Genomic DNA, 14,676 nt, shown 5'->3' with positions numbered 1-14,676 from the left:
TCCTGCTGTTTTATTTGAGAAGGGACTTCACTGGTTTCCCATCCAGCCAAGCCAAGGCCCAATCAAACATTAAAAAGAAAAACATTTCCAAAGCTCATATTTACCATCTTTTCAAAAAATCTGAGAATGCCTTGTCCCATTTTTATTTTTTTCTGAAATGGATTTTCAAGAGTGTTAAACACCTAAGTACAGTAATATCTTTGAAACATTTGTAAAGCCCAGTGATCTTTCCCAGCATACCACACAGAAACTTGGTGAGATGCATGGGAGAGTTCCTTTTTTCTTCCTCCTTGCTCCTTTTATGTCTCCAAAGCAAATCTTCCATGAGGTAATTGTGAATGTTTAAGTGTATGAAATATCATAGTCACAGCCCATATGAAATGGGAACAAGCATGGTCTGTGGTTATTGCACTGCCAAATCAGTTCTGCCACGCACAGCATAAGGGACAAGTGTGAACTCCATGTTCTGCTGTAAGAAGTACTGGACCAGAATAAGCTTACCAAAATAAAAATAACATTTAAGGATGTAGAACCAGCTGTTGTTTTAGGAACTATCAAAACAACGCAGACAGTGGTGGAAATGATCTGTTAATGTCCAACTCAAACCTTTAAAATAGGTCTTTAACACTTACTCCTCCCCTCAGTAGACATGGCTGTTCTGCTGTGTAACTCCCAAAGTCATGGCACTGCTTTCTGCTGAAATAATTAATGTGCCACAGCAAAGATAAGAAATGTTTCCTAGAAGCTAAAAGGATGCATTTTGCAAAAAGTGACAGAGATTTCATTCCAAATGCTGTTATCAAACCCATCATTGCGGCAGGGCAAAAATACAAGTACAATTGGTTCTACGTAATGGTCCACATCTGATTGCCACAAGTGGGTTTTCCTTTTATACAGAATGAATTTCTTTTATGCCAGGCTGGCTTTCTTACAGCAGCCATTTTCCCTAAAAGAAGATCTGTATAACTGAACCTGGTGTGGCTAAAATGTGCCTGCCGCCAGCGCTCCAGGAAAAAGACAGTCACTGGGGTACACTTCAGCTGAGTTGCCTCTCATCTGCCCAAGCCACATTCAGTGGCATGGCTGCTGGTGTTCCTTATGCTCACAACTCCTTGCTTACAAAGGGATTAAAGAACTTTTTTTTGTACTTTTGCTGATTTTGTGAATCCTGGATATCTGATTTTGACTGTTGTTTCATTTCAGCCCTTCAGCACCCCGTACATCCAGAATATTTGTCCTGGTATCTTCCCCCATCTTTTCAGCTGTGGGAGTCTGTATCTCCTCCCTTTTGGTGCTGACTCGTGTCATCTGTCCTCATAATTTCTTGAAGTAATACCAGGACACACCAATAACATACTAGTGGTAGCAAGCACTTTTTCTTCATGTAAAGATACAGAGAAAGAGGGAGGAGGGCAATAAGACAGAAAAGGCAGAAATTATCGTTGAAAATTCTGCTTGGAACTGAGATGGAATGAATAATTAAGTTGAATATTTGAAAATCTGCTTAAACTGTTCATAACTGTGTCAAATTGTTCATGAACAATTTGGAAAAAAGCTTATGATCTTACTGACCTTATGCTACTGGTGAAATTTGTTTTAAGCATGATTTGAACCCCTGAAAAAACCCTACAAACATCCCTGAACCATCAGGAAACAAAATTGTCCCACAACATTTAAACCTTCTAGCCTCCCTATAGCAAACTCTGAGTAAATAGAAATTAGTAAAAACAACAAGTCAAATCTCTTTATTGCAGCAAGTACTTTTCACTACGCTACTTCTGTACAATGTGGTGGAACTTTATCCTTTCATCTTGCAGAAATTACTTGCTAGAACACACTCTTTGATGAGAGCAGAGGATCATTTGGGAAATAAAGAACCCTCTGCCTCTAATAAATTTTACAAATTGCTTTCAAAAAGAAAATAAAATCAAATTATTAAAATACAGACTTTGAAAATAAATGACATACAAGCCACATTTGCAGGTTCCTTTTTAAAGCAAACATTAATTTACTCATTACAAGCAGTAAATGATGTAAAAATCCCTACATATCACTGAAGTTACCTAAGATATGAATCCTTTTAGTTTTGCTGTTCTATGACACAGTAGACTCAAGATAATGCTAACCAAGCCTATGCCACTCTAGTAATAGAAACTGAACACTGGGCAAGGATATTCTTGCAGTGTAGAGTATTCTGGAAATAAGGAACATTCCTTTTAAGGATGCATTATTCCTTCCTCCAAGCATCCAGTTAAGCAGCTGTGTGCAAACCTTGAATCAATTTTTATCACAAAGGCGAGGACGCAGAAAAAGGAAGTAAGTAGTCAATAAGAAGTAAGAAGCAACCTTGAAGAGACATAAAAAGCCAAAAGGATGTTAGAACTTCAAAACAAAATCAAATGTCCTCTTCAACGTGTAAGGGAAAAGGATATTTGATCCTTTGTACATCCTTGGAGTGTCTTGGCTGAAAGGAATGCTTTGCACTGTAATGCTTCATTAGTTCAAAGTGCTGTGTAAACATTAGGTAATGAAATCTCACAGTATCTCTGCATTGTCTACATGTTTTTGTGTCCAAGGACACACTCCAAGACATGCACTGCACTGGAACCCTTATTTTCTAGCCCATGACCATTTCTTTCACTTTACAGTGATTTTTAGCCTACCTCGAGTACATAATTGTCAACAACCCACAGGTGGCAGAAATAAATGTTTTTATTGAAAGTATTATACAATATTTAAAACTGTATTTGCAATAATGTGGGAGGGTTTGATCCATCAAAAAATAGTATTATTTTCTTTCTGCACACCAACCCGTGCAAAATCAGAAATGTAGGGTGATAAATCAGTTTTTGTGATGTCACTGATGTGCAAATATTCCACACAACTCTGCAAAGCAGTGTGCTTCACTCTAGTTCACAGAGAAAACCACATGCAGGTAAAGTCTAAATATATCAGTCTAAGTTGATTTGATCACATAGAGTCTGAACTCAGGTATGAAACTGGATAGACAAATGCTGAAAATCAAAGTTCCAAACTCTGCAAGGAAGCAGCTCAACATACAATCCAGCTCTGCAAAGTTTCTATGTCTATTTCAGTGAATTTGGTTTTTCTAGCAAACTTAAAGCCAGGGAAATGGGCCTGAATAGTAAGTTGGCTTTGCAGAACTTAGGTAGCTCAGTGTGCTAAGGCATGGCTAATCCTGAGAAAGACTACAGAAATTATTTCTGTCTTTCTTAATCCCTATTATATGAATATTTCTGATGTTCAAATATTACCATATTGAAAAGAACTGCTGTGTTTGCTGTATTTGTCATATAATGATATCTTTTGACTTAGGTTCATGTGGCCTCAGGTTTTATTAGGCAAATATATAGGTATTTGTGGGCTATGAGAGTGTAGGTTAGTTCCTCATGTGAAAGCATCTCATCTGAGTTTCTTTCACAGAGAAGGTTTTCTAAAATGATAATCCTCATGATTACCTGTGATGAATCACCAGGTAGTCACCGTTCTTGTGGTCACTTGCTGGAGAGGGAGAAAGGACTGAACTGATGCATAGGTAAAACCAGATCCTGCACCACTCAAGTGCCAGGGTTAAGGCAGGTGAGTGTGTGAGCACAGCTCCTGACAGCAGTCGGGTGGGCACAGCAGGGTGTGCATAGCACTTGTCTTAGGATAGAAACACATCTGCAGGCTGACAAATCTTTACGTGTGACATAAAAATGAGAATTAAGCATGTCCAAAGTACTCACAGGCCTCCTGCAATACCCAGCAGCTGGGAGAGGGCTGTAATTCCCTGGACAAGGAGGGTTCAGGCAGTTATTTCACCCTTAATCACCCCTATGGCCATGGGTGGAGGCTGACAAAAGCCTCTTCCTCACCCTCGAGAAACCCTCGCACTGCCTTGTATCCTCACAGTGTCATTCCGGGGCAGAAACAGAGTAAATGCCAGCCCTGTATGAGAGGTTGTGTGTACAAGTGCATGAAGGAGAAAGAGACATACCTATTTATATACATATATATATACACACACATACACACATACTTAAAAACAATAATTCAATGTTAACAGACAGTCTGCAATTGAGTGAAGTACTCTGCAGCATGCTAGATTCAAAAATCCACCTTTTAAAAACCAGGAGAGTGAGACTCTTGTGGGATTTTCTGAGAGAAACATCATTAAAGGCTAATAGGAAGTTAGACCTCAAGACCTCAAAGAGAAAAGAAATTGGAATTTCAGCATTGAGAATAGTCAAGAGAGAATAAAGTATATTGAGAAAAAATAAGAGAAATATAAAACATTCAGCCTTTTCTCAGTACTCATCTAAGGTACTGCATACAAAGCACGTGGAATGTAGGTCAGAATTCCTCAACATGTAGAATTGCTATTTTCTTTTTAGTACTTTTTTGTTACTTTCTTTGTTTCATTTTCCTTGCATTTCATCTGAATTTTTTTCCAAGTAGGACTCTTAGAAGATGTCATTTCATATTGTGGTGGGTTGAGCGAAGCTTCTCTGTCACTCCCCTCTGCAGTTGGACAGGGGAGCCGAAATATGCTGAAAGATTTGTGGGTTGAGATAAGGACAAGGAGAGATCACTCACCAGTTACCATCACAGGCAAAACAGGCTCGACTCAGGGAAATTAATTTAATTTATTACCAATCAAATAAAAGTAGGCTGATGACAATAAAATGAAATCTTAATAACATCTTCCCCACATGGTTTTCTTCTCCCTGGACTCAACTTTACTCCTGAATTCTTTACCTCTTCCCCCTCAGCAGTGCAAGCAAATGGGAAAAGGGGGCTGCAGTCAGTTCATCACATGTGGTCTCTGCTGCTCCTTACACCTCAGAGAGAGGACTCTTCACACTCTTCCTCTGCTCCAGCATGGGGCTCTCCCCACAGGAGAGAGTCCTCCACCAACCTCTCCAACATGAGTCCTTCCCATGGGCTGCAGTCCCTAATGAACTGCTCCAGAGTGGGTCCACCCCATAGGCTGCAGTCCTTCAGGAGCAAACTGCTCCAGCGTGGGTCCCCTGAAGGGTCACAAGTCCTGCCAGCAAACCTGCACCAGCATGGACTTCCCACGGGGTCACAGCATCATTCAGGCTCCCACCTGCTCCTGGTGGATCTCTGCTCCCCCATGGATCCCCGTGGGCTGCAGGGGCACAGCCGCCTCGCCATGGTCTGCACCACGGACAGCGGGGTAATCTCAGCTCCGGCGCCTGGAGCACCTCCTGCCCCTCCTTCCTCTCTCACCTGGGGCTCTGCAGGGCTGTTGCTCTCACATGTTCTCCTCTCTCCAGCTGCAACTCAGCAGCATTTTTTTCAACCTTTTCAAATACATTACCCCAGAGTTGCTCCCACCATCACTGATGGGCTCGGCCTTGACCAGCATCAGCTCTGCCTCGGAACTGGCTGGTGTTGGCTTTGTTGGACAGAGGAAGCTTCTGGCAACTTCTCAGAGAATCCATTTCAGTAGCACCCCTGTTATGAAAACTTTGTGATGCAAACCCAACACACACGTAGATAAAAGTTATCAGTGGCATTTCCTATGAAAACAGGCATTTTCTAAAGAAATATATTCATAAGTATATAATATTTATAGTATATACTGACATATAATTAGACTTCTATAAATATATCATAATCATTATTTATATATTTAAAGCATATTTCATATTTATTATAAAATATAATTAGGCATCTTATAGATAAAAATATTTGTAAATCTTGAAAATCTGTGACAGAGAGAAGGACATTTTTGGGAGGAGGAAAGCAGATATGCAATAGTGAAATAAAACATTAATTTTAATGCAGTAAAATGAGGACCAAACCTAAAGCTGAAAAGAATCTGCATCTGCATTTTCAGAAGAGTTTTACTTACTGATAACATTTGAGGGCCTGTATCATGAACTGTATGTTAGACCACCACAAACTTTCAGATCTTTGCCCCTTACTGAAGGTTCAAACTATCCTTAAAATAAAAAATTGTTTTGCCAAGTTTTACATATTAATAGGACTTCTGTTAGCTTCCTGAGGGTGGCCTTTTAGGGTTTTTGCAAAGCTGGCCCATATTTACCGTGTCCTTTGGACCATGCACCCCTCTGAACTGCTGCACACATGCATCTCCCTGATGCTTCTGCAGAATGCAAATAACTTCTGCTAGTTACCATGGGGACATGAGCAAGAACCATGAGATGATAGCAACAAGGTTCCTATTTTTGCCATTTTTACTTCAGGACAAGGAAAGAGGAGCTACAACATATCCTAGAGTTTTCCCTTTCTGTTTGTTTATTTTTTTTTCTTCACATGCACACATACACGAAACACTTGCTCCATTTTAGCTAACACATAATAGATACAGGTTGGATCTTTAAAGCTAACCCTGAAGTCAGATTAGTTTATTTTCAGCTCCCTAAAGGAATAACAGGAAATTATTACAAGAACTATTACACTTTCGAGGTATAAACTTCTTCAGCAATCTTGAGTCTGTAAAAGATACCTGAATTATGAGGTTTTTTTACAAAAGCAAGAAAAAACCCAAAGTTGGGATAAAATAAAATATACATACACACATGCATACCTTGAGAGAGAGAGAGAGAAATCTAGTCTTTAAAAAAACTAGCCCACAATTTAGTTAGATAAATTGGACAAACACCAATGAACAGGTCAAGGGCTGTGGTTTTGATCTGGGGCTCTTTTCTAAAAAGATACAGCACCCTGGTAATTAAAAAAAAAAAAAAAAAAGAAAAAATGTAGCTGTTAGCTTAATATTTTAAGAGACAACTTACTAACTGTGCTCCCCAGATTCTGTTTCTCACTCCTGTCCTCCCCCCTTTATTAAACTTGCTCTTCTCCCTGTGAGATCCTTTCTATATGAGTAGAAATGCATTCAAGCATTGATAAAAAGACAGTTTTCTGGGTGGATAAGTAATTGAGTAACAAGACAGAAATCAATTTGCTTAGTCATATGCTATTTCTTCATTCTTTTATATAATTAGTATGAAAACTTTGATTTTATTAGATATCATTTTAATAGGTAGATCTAATTATGTTCTCAAAGGATAAAGATGATGAAGACTTAAGCTCTGCTGGTGTGACAATTCAAGCTGTCAGGCTGCCATAGCTTGCTCTGCTCGTGGTTCCTCCTCCGCTGAATCCTTAGATGAACAAACGCTCTGTCATTGCTCTATTTTGGTGCCACTACTCAGCTGATAACATTTTGTAAAAAACATTTCATTCTCCAAGGACTATATTGTTCTAGAAGTCTTGCAGACACAAAAGCAATAACTAACTAATTAGGTCAACAAGAAGACATGGCAACTTGTAAGTGCCTACATGATGACATCGATGTCGAAATACCCTGACTTGTGTGATTTCTAGGGCAGCAGGAGTTGGTTTAGAAAAAGAAACAATCCTCTCTGAGCTTGGAGAATTGAACAGAAGATACAGCAGGCACCTGAGGCACAGACTCACAATTTGCTGTGAAGGAGTGCTTTGGTTCTGGATATTATCCCCAGAATACAGCCCTTTGGGCATCATCCTCTCTCACGTATGATGGGGCAGGGCTCCTGTCCCAGTAGACATGTACCACAAGGCAAGAGACTCAAGCTAGCAAAGATGTGATATGCATAAGGGGCTAAATCATGTCAGAGCAAATCTGAATTTTTTCTTCTTGTAATGTGTGATTAATACCCAGCACCAGGAAGATACTGTAGTAGTCCTGCTGCAGAAGCTGTTTCTGATTATTTATTAGGGCCCATCTAGAGCCCTAATAGGCCCAGAAGTAATCACAGTTTTGTTGCTGTCTGTGCCAAATTTTAGGATTAAATCAATCTTCCACTACAATCTTACACCACTCATCCCTGTCCCTCCCTTCCCACCTTCAGCAGCCATCCAGGAGGTTCCTGGCCAGCAAGGAGCTGATGGAAATTTCCAAGGCCAAGAAAAGAAGACATCAGCAGTGCAGCTCCCAGGGAACCAACAGCTTTCAGCATCACAAATATACTTTTCCAATTAAAATGCTTTCTTTCCTCATGCTCTTGGTCTTTATCTGACTGTCCTTCTAAGTGGGAGATTAAACTCTGGAAGTGGAATCCAAATGAAAATCTGCAATTATCAAGGGAGATAGGGTCAAACAGCAAATGGAACAATAGAAATTAATCTGATACTCTTGGACAATGCAGTTTGATTGCAATTATATGAATGCCAGTAGACTATGCACACATGGCAGATTTTCCACCTATTTATTTAAATAAGAGCTTCATTTATGATATCCCATAGAGGATCATAAATATTCAAGGACCTAAATTTTCATTAGTACACTAGCAAGTAAATTTTCAAAGTGATGCATAGGGATTTAACTGCATGAGTCCCATTAATGTCACTACTTTGAAAATTTACTTCCCATGAACTTCTAGAGGATGGGGAAAAAATGAAAAAAAGTCTCTCATAATTTTAGGAAGAAGACACGAAAAAGCTTGTCATCACTTTGGCACTCTCGTACTTTAATTGCTAAAGAATAGTTTAAATCATATCTTCAAAAGTAAGCTCCATTTTAGGCACAGACACAGATGGTGACATTCCATCAAGAGTTTTTGCTGCACATTATTAGACAATGTACTAATAGGACTTTAACTTTCCTGTGAATATTAAGAGTAGGCCAATTCTGCGTGACTTCTGGGAGAAGTTTAATGTGAATTCTTGGTCATGAAATTAGCAATCAGACTCTGTATTTAGGATCTGAAATTTAAAAGTCTGGAGTGGGATTTTTGTTTTTTAATCTTTTGAGAGCTCAGTTCCCCTTGGGCCAGTTATTAAGTTACATTCATGTAACTAGAAAATTGTGTCTTTCTCACATGAAAAAAGAATTATTATTTTATGGGTGGCAGAATTTTAATTCAATAAAGAGTAACATTTTTGTCATGCATAGCATTACCAATCTGCTTTCTCTTGCTCTGAAATATATTTAAAACCAACTTTATATTCATGCTGCATTTTTTCTCTTATGTCTATAATAGAACATATGAGAGCAATCAGAGTATTGCTAAATATGTATAGCTTTCCTCAAAGAATGCATCAGAGATTGTGGAAATTAATGCATCACTGCTAATTTCGTATTTCAGCTGGGAGGAACCAGGAAACCCATGGGAGAATCCCTTACTTTGAGGTTATAAACTTTCAGACTCAAGAGGTTAAGAGAGGAGTGTGGTCACCAACCTACACTTTGTGTGGGCATCACTAGAGAAAAGACTCAAGGTCAATGAACATTCTAGGTCTGATTTCAGTGCATGGACATGTGTGAAACTTCAAATTCACAGCTGCTGGTTGGCTTGAGCATGGGTCCTTGTAGATAGAAGGAGCAAACAAAGAGGTGCAGATACCTCCAAGAGGTGTTCCTTTGCACCAGTCTCTGCTGCAGAGTGTGAGTGGCTCTACAGCTTTCTTTGCCTGTCAGTGAGGACGATGAGTGGTGATGACTGAGCCACCATAAGGAACGATGCTGAAAGAAACTGGTAATTGAAAAGCTTCAAGTCAACAGGCTTAAAGGACAGACATCACAGAATTCAAAATCTTGACAGGGCAGAGCAGCTAACAAACTGCACGGGCTTTAATTAAAAGTTCTTACTATATCAGTAAGTGGCAAATTTTATATCTCTAATTAAAAAGGCTTCATAAGTGATCCAAGACGTTACAGATGAATAAACATTGCATCTATATCAGGAAAGTAAAACAATAAACACCTGAAAGACCAGGATGTGATAAAGCCTAGCCTGCTGAGTTTTCCGAAGAGTCTCACTGAAATGCTAAAATTCAATGAGTGTCTCCAAAGCAAGAGATAGCAGGGAGTTTATTCAGTCCTCTGACAAGGTCCTGCACAGGAAATTAGTAAGGAAAGTAAATATTTGGGAACTAAAGTATTACTGTGGATCAAAACTGTCTAAGAGACAGAAGAGAAAGACTAGAATTAAACTGTCAGTTTTTTGCTGGGGGAAAACACAGACTGCCTCAAAATCACACCCTGAGACCACGGTTTTCTGGCACAGTCATGCTTTGGAGTAGCAAAGTAAGCAGGTTGCAGAAGTTGTGTAGGTTATGGAAGTGCAGAATGGACCTCAAGGAGAAGCAGGGAACTTCAGTGAGACCAGACACTGAGCTCACAGAAGCTGTCATTACGTTCAGTGCATTTGAAGCTCAGAAAATATGCACTTGGGGAAAGAAAAATTTAGATTCCTCCTATATTTCAAACAATATTAAATAATTTTCCTTCTGCTTCAGGGAGGAAGAATGCAAATGCAAGGAAAATGAGAGATGGCATATTATAAATGGATAAGTGGAAATATCTGTTCAGAGTATTTTCAGTAGACTGTGGAACTCATTGCTGCTGCAGGTCAAGGCTTGGAATTTAAAGAGACTCTGACTTGCATTTTATGAACACAAGAAATTAATGCTTGTACAGAATTAAAATGACTAATTTTATGAAAAAGGAATCAAAGAGATGAAAGGGATTTAACCTTGTGTTGGCTTGCACTTGTCTTTAAACCAGTAAATCTGTCATCAGCTGGGTTTTATGTTCTTCACAGTGGTAACTAGTTCTGCAAACAGACTATTGTTTCTTGATCTAAAAATACTTTCTGCAATCTAAATTTCTTTCAGCTTCTCTTCTTGTTCCTCAGATTCAAGTTGTAGAAGAGGGAGGGCGAAAGTCAAAAGAGTTCAGAAAGTTAAGAGAGGCCTTAATTTTTTTTGCCTTTTTCACTGTCTACTGAAGGACATTCGGCACTTGCCAATGAAACCACAACAGAAAGTGGGGAGTGGAACAAAGACCAATTTTAAATTTGATTGCGGAAGCAATAGAAATATTACCAAACGATAATAAAAAAATATTGTAAGGCAGAAACCAGTGCCCAGTGAAAGCAGGGATGTTTAAACATGGGACAATGAAAGTGCAAATTATGACAGGGAAGGACCCAAGACTTGGCAAAATGTATAATTAAAATGTCTCCAAGATAATGATGAATAGTTAGACAGTTTGGGACAAGAGGGTGAGTCTGGGGATGGATAGAAATACAGCCATGAGAAACCAAGTCTTTAATAGTTTGTTCTCACATGTGTCTTTGGAACCTTGATTTATTACATTTTCATGTGCCTGCTTGACATCTGAATTCTACTTTTCCTCCCTGTTTCTTCTATCTGGAGGTTGTGACAAGTGTGGAATGTGCTTCAATTAGAGAAAAATGAGCTATAAACCTGTGCCTGTTTTTCTCCCTCACAGAGTGACTAGCACATTTCAGGAACCCAAACCTGGGGAAGATAAGAAAAATCAAAAGAAGTTTTAAATGTGTGCAGAGAGAATCAGAACTGCCCTAGACAAGCAAAGGAAAATTTCCTAACATTAATCTACACAGCAAAGAAGATTATTTTGCCAGTTTAGTTTTAAGTGCAAAATCTTTCATACACCTCCAGAGAGGCTCTTTACTGGCAGAACAGTAATATAAAGATTCTAATGTGTCAAATCAAAATGTCACTCCCCTCCCCCTTATATAGATTCATCTCTCTCCCTCTCTTTGTCTGCCTTCCTCTTCATGCTCCAAGTTTAATCTGCAGTTTTACTTCAAATGCAATAATTCACTAGCTCTGGGCATGTGCTTAAAGGACTATGTATAATTGTAATACTGAAGAGATTAATACCTTATATTGATCCCCTATTTCTTCATCTATCTTGACAGCATGTAGTAATTTTTAATAAAAGGAAGAGTGATTTGTTTTCTAAAGGGTCCTGGTTTATTGCCTATTCATACAGTTGTTAGAACTCCTGTATTCTCCTAAAATCAGCGTGGTAGAGCATGCAGAGTAAATATGTGTTCAGATTTATTGGTTACAGTTGAGAGCATCTGGGAAAAGCATAGTCTAGAATGAAAGCCTGCAGAGGTGTCAGTTGATTTGAAAAGAAAGGTTTTCTCCATTAGAAATAGACCTTTCTGTGCACATACATTTTTTGTCCCAGTTCAATGGCTACACTTTACAGGCAGTGTGGATCTTCTCTACACCCTAAACTGAGATGGTGTTTCTTAATTGTTTCAAATGTATTGTATGTCCTAACAGAAGTGAACTACGTTTTTGTCTGGTAAACAGTTTTTATTGCTGAGGTCATTTATCTGGCCATTAGATTAGTGTTTTTTTTCTTTTTTTAATAAGGACTTTAATTGGAAATGTAATGCTAATATGACAAACCGGCTTCATTATATTCTTCAGGGTGTAAAGAAAGAGATTAACTAAAAAAATAGTGACTTCTGCAGATACTTACATGTGTTTGGTTAATATATGCCCAAAAAATAGACTCCATAGTGTGAATTTAGGAACTCTACAAACCATTAAGGGAAGTACTTCCCAAAAGAATTGCCTCAATTTTGTGAAATGCCTTGCAACTATACAATACTTGCAACTGCTGTTTATTTAAATGACAACTTATGTGGCTCCTTGCAGTGTATCTAAGTCTTTATCACATAAATAAAAAAGGCTCTTTTGTTACATACATACATATCTGCTCTGTTTTTGTAAAATTAAGTGTCTCAGACTTCAATGAAGAAAGACAGTTTTAAAAGCACAACCATACACAACATTGAAAGTTTGATATGGATGATCCCATAGAGAATTCAGGAATATATTAGTAGATCTAGGCATACAAATAGAAGTGGTCACCACTTAAAATAGTCTGCTAAATCTTTATAGAGATGCAAGAGAAAACCCATCATTTGAAGAAAAAAAATGTAAGCACAATAAGGAAAATATTCAGATTGCTGTAATAGCAAGAAGCAAATAACTTTGATGAAAATGACAATATACAATCTTGCACTGCATTCAAAATTCTCTCAACCACTCCATAAATAGCTTTCTCTATGTGCATTTAAAGTGAATTTTTGGAGCTCTATTGCACTGATTGTTAATACCAGCCCCTTGACTATGCGTTTTGTACGAAATGAATCCACCCTTTAGTCATGATATGAAGGCAGTATGATTTTGGTCTACAATTTATGCATAGAATATCTATGCATAATACTGCCAGGTCAAGTTGTATTCAGAAAATAACATAATTTGAAATATCTTTGGTTTTGTAAATTTAAATTAGAAGCTTGTGAAGTTTTCCAGTCAACATTATGTTTGCAGAAAGATAGGAAAAAAGTATACATATTGTTGGCTGGTACAGGCTGTGTCTGCATTAGCATTTTGGACCATTTTTCAGAGCAATTCAGGCACAAGAGAACTCGATTTCTTTCAGATGAAATTGGGCAGGAAACCCAGATTCAGGTGCAGGTTTAATGCACTACAAACCCTAATGGGTCTTAATCAGTGACACGGGCTCAGGGTATTTCCAAACCACATACATGGTGAGGGCATTCAACTCTGCAGGCCAGGCTAAATGTTACCTAAAGTAAAATGTGCAAATTGCATATAATATTGGGGCTCCAGCAGCAACTGCTTTGATCTAATGCTATTCTCCTGCTGAGCCACCCTCTTGCTAATGTAGGCACAGCCTTATGTGTGCTTTCAGATCATCAGTGGTGCCCCTATTAAGGCCAGAAGCATAGATCCAATGAAAATAACAGACTCAGAATTAATCAAAAACCTTCATAGTTTTAGTCACCTTTTTCTTTTCATTAAAACTTCACGGTAGCAAGGCCAGGTATAATTAATGAAGAAGTCTTTTCTCTTCCAGGACTATTCTGAGGTATAAGCCTGATTAGTTTTCACTCATTCTTTGACTCATTTCATGCTAGTTATATAGAGTTAATGTCAAAAAATTAACTGTTATTCCTTTCTATTGAAAAATTGAACTACTGAGATGAGAAAGCATAGATTATCCAGCTCAGGAAATTTACATTCAATGATGTGTTTTATTACCAAATGAAAGGAGGGAATGTGGTTTTAAGAAAGTATTAATATGAGTTTTGCTATTGTTGCCATATTGCAAGTTTAAATGAGAATGACAAAATTGGGCACAGAAACTTTTCAATACAACAGCGAACCAAAACCCTTTTCCATACAAGCCAATGGGTACTACAAAAACAGGAGAAAAAAACAAAGATGTCCTGAGGCAGTAAATTAGATTTTTCTGCATGTTCCTTTTATGTACAGAACATTTCCAGTGTCTGTACATGAGGCTTTTAAACGTTAAAGTACTGCAAACCCCATTACAAGCATTACTGTGCATGTTTTCAAAAGACAAATGCCTGGATGATAAAAGCCTGACTTTTTGTTTCAAATTTCACTTCATGTGTGACTTGGCGAGATGATATGAACTGAGGAACTACATTTCACAAATGATGATAGTGACTAGCTTAGGTGTAAGAATAGATTACTTGCTTCTGTTCACAAATAACTTATACAGGCTGTAACCTAGCATGACACCCCTACTTAGTTGATGACTGTGCTATTAATCAAAAGCAAGAGTTTACAATCTTTCAATCTTTAACAAATAAAAGTTTTGCCATCCCATTGAAACCAGTGATTCAGCAGTGATACTTTAAAAGACATCTTCAATTATTGTATTCTGTAAATCTTGGTCACATAAATAAAATCTCTACTTTTCTTTTGTTAGCTTCTACTCTCAACCTACAGTTTCATTCACACTCTTTTCCAGGTCTGTCTGTAGAATACCATGAACACTTTTGCAGC

The sequence above is a fragment of the Corvus brachyrhynchos genome, unplaced genomic scaffold (genome assembly GCF_000691975.1).
Source record: "Corvus brachyrhynchos isolate BGI_N302 unplaced genomic scaffold, ASM69197v1 scaffold34, whole genome shotgun sequence".
Lineage (NCBI taxonomy): Eukaryota > Metazoa > Chordata > Aves > Passeriformes > Corvidae > Corvus > Corvus brachyrhynchos.
This window is presented reverse-complemented; position numbering follows the sequence as displayed.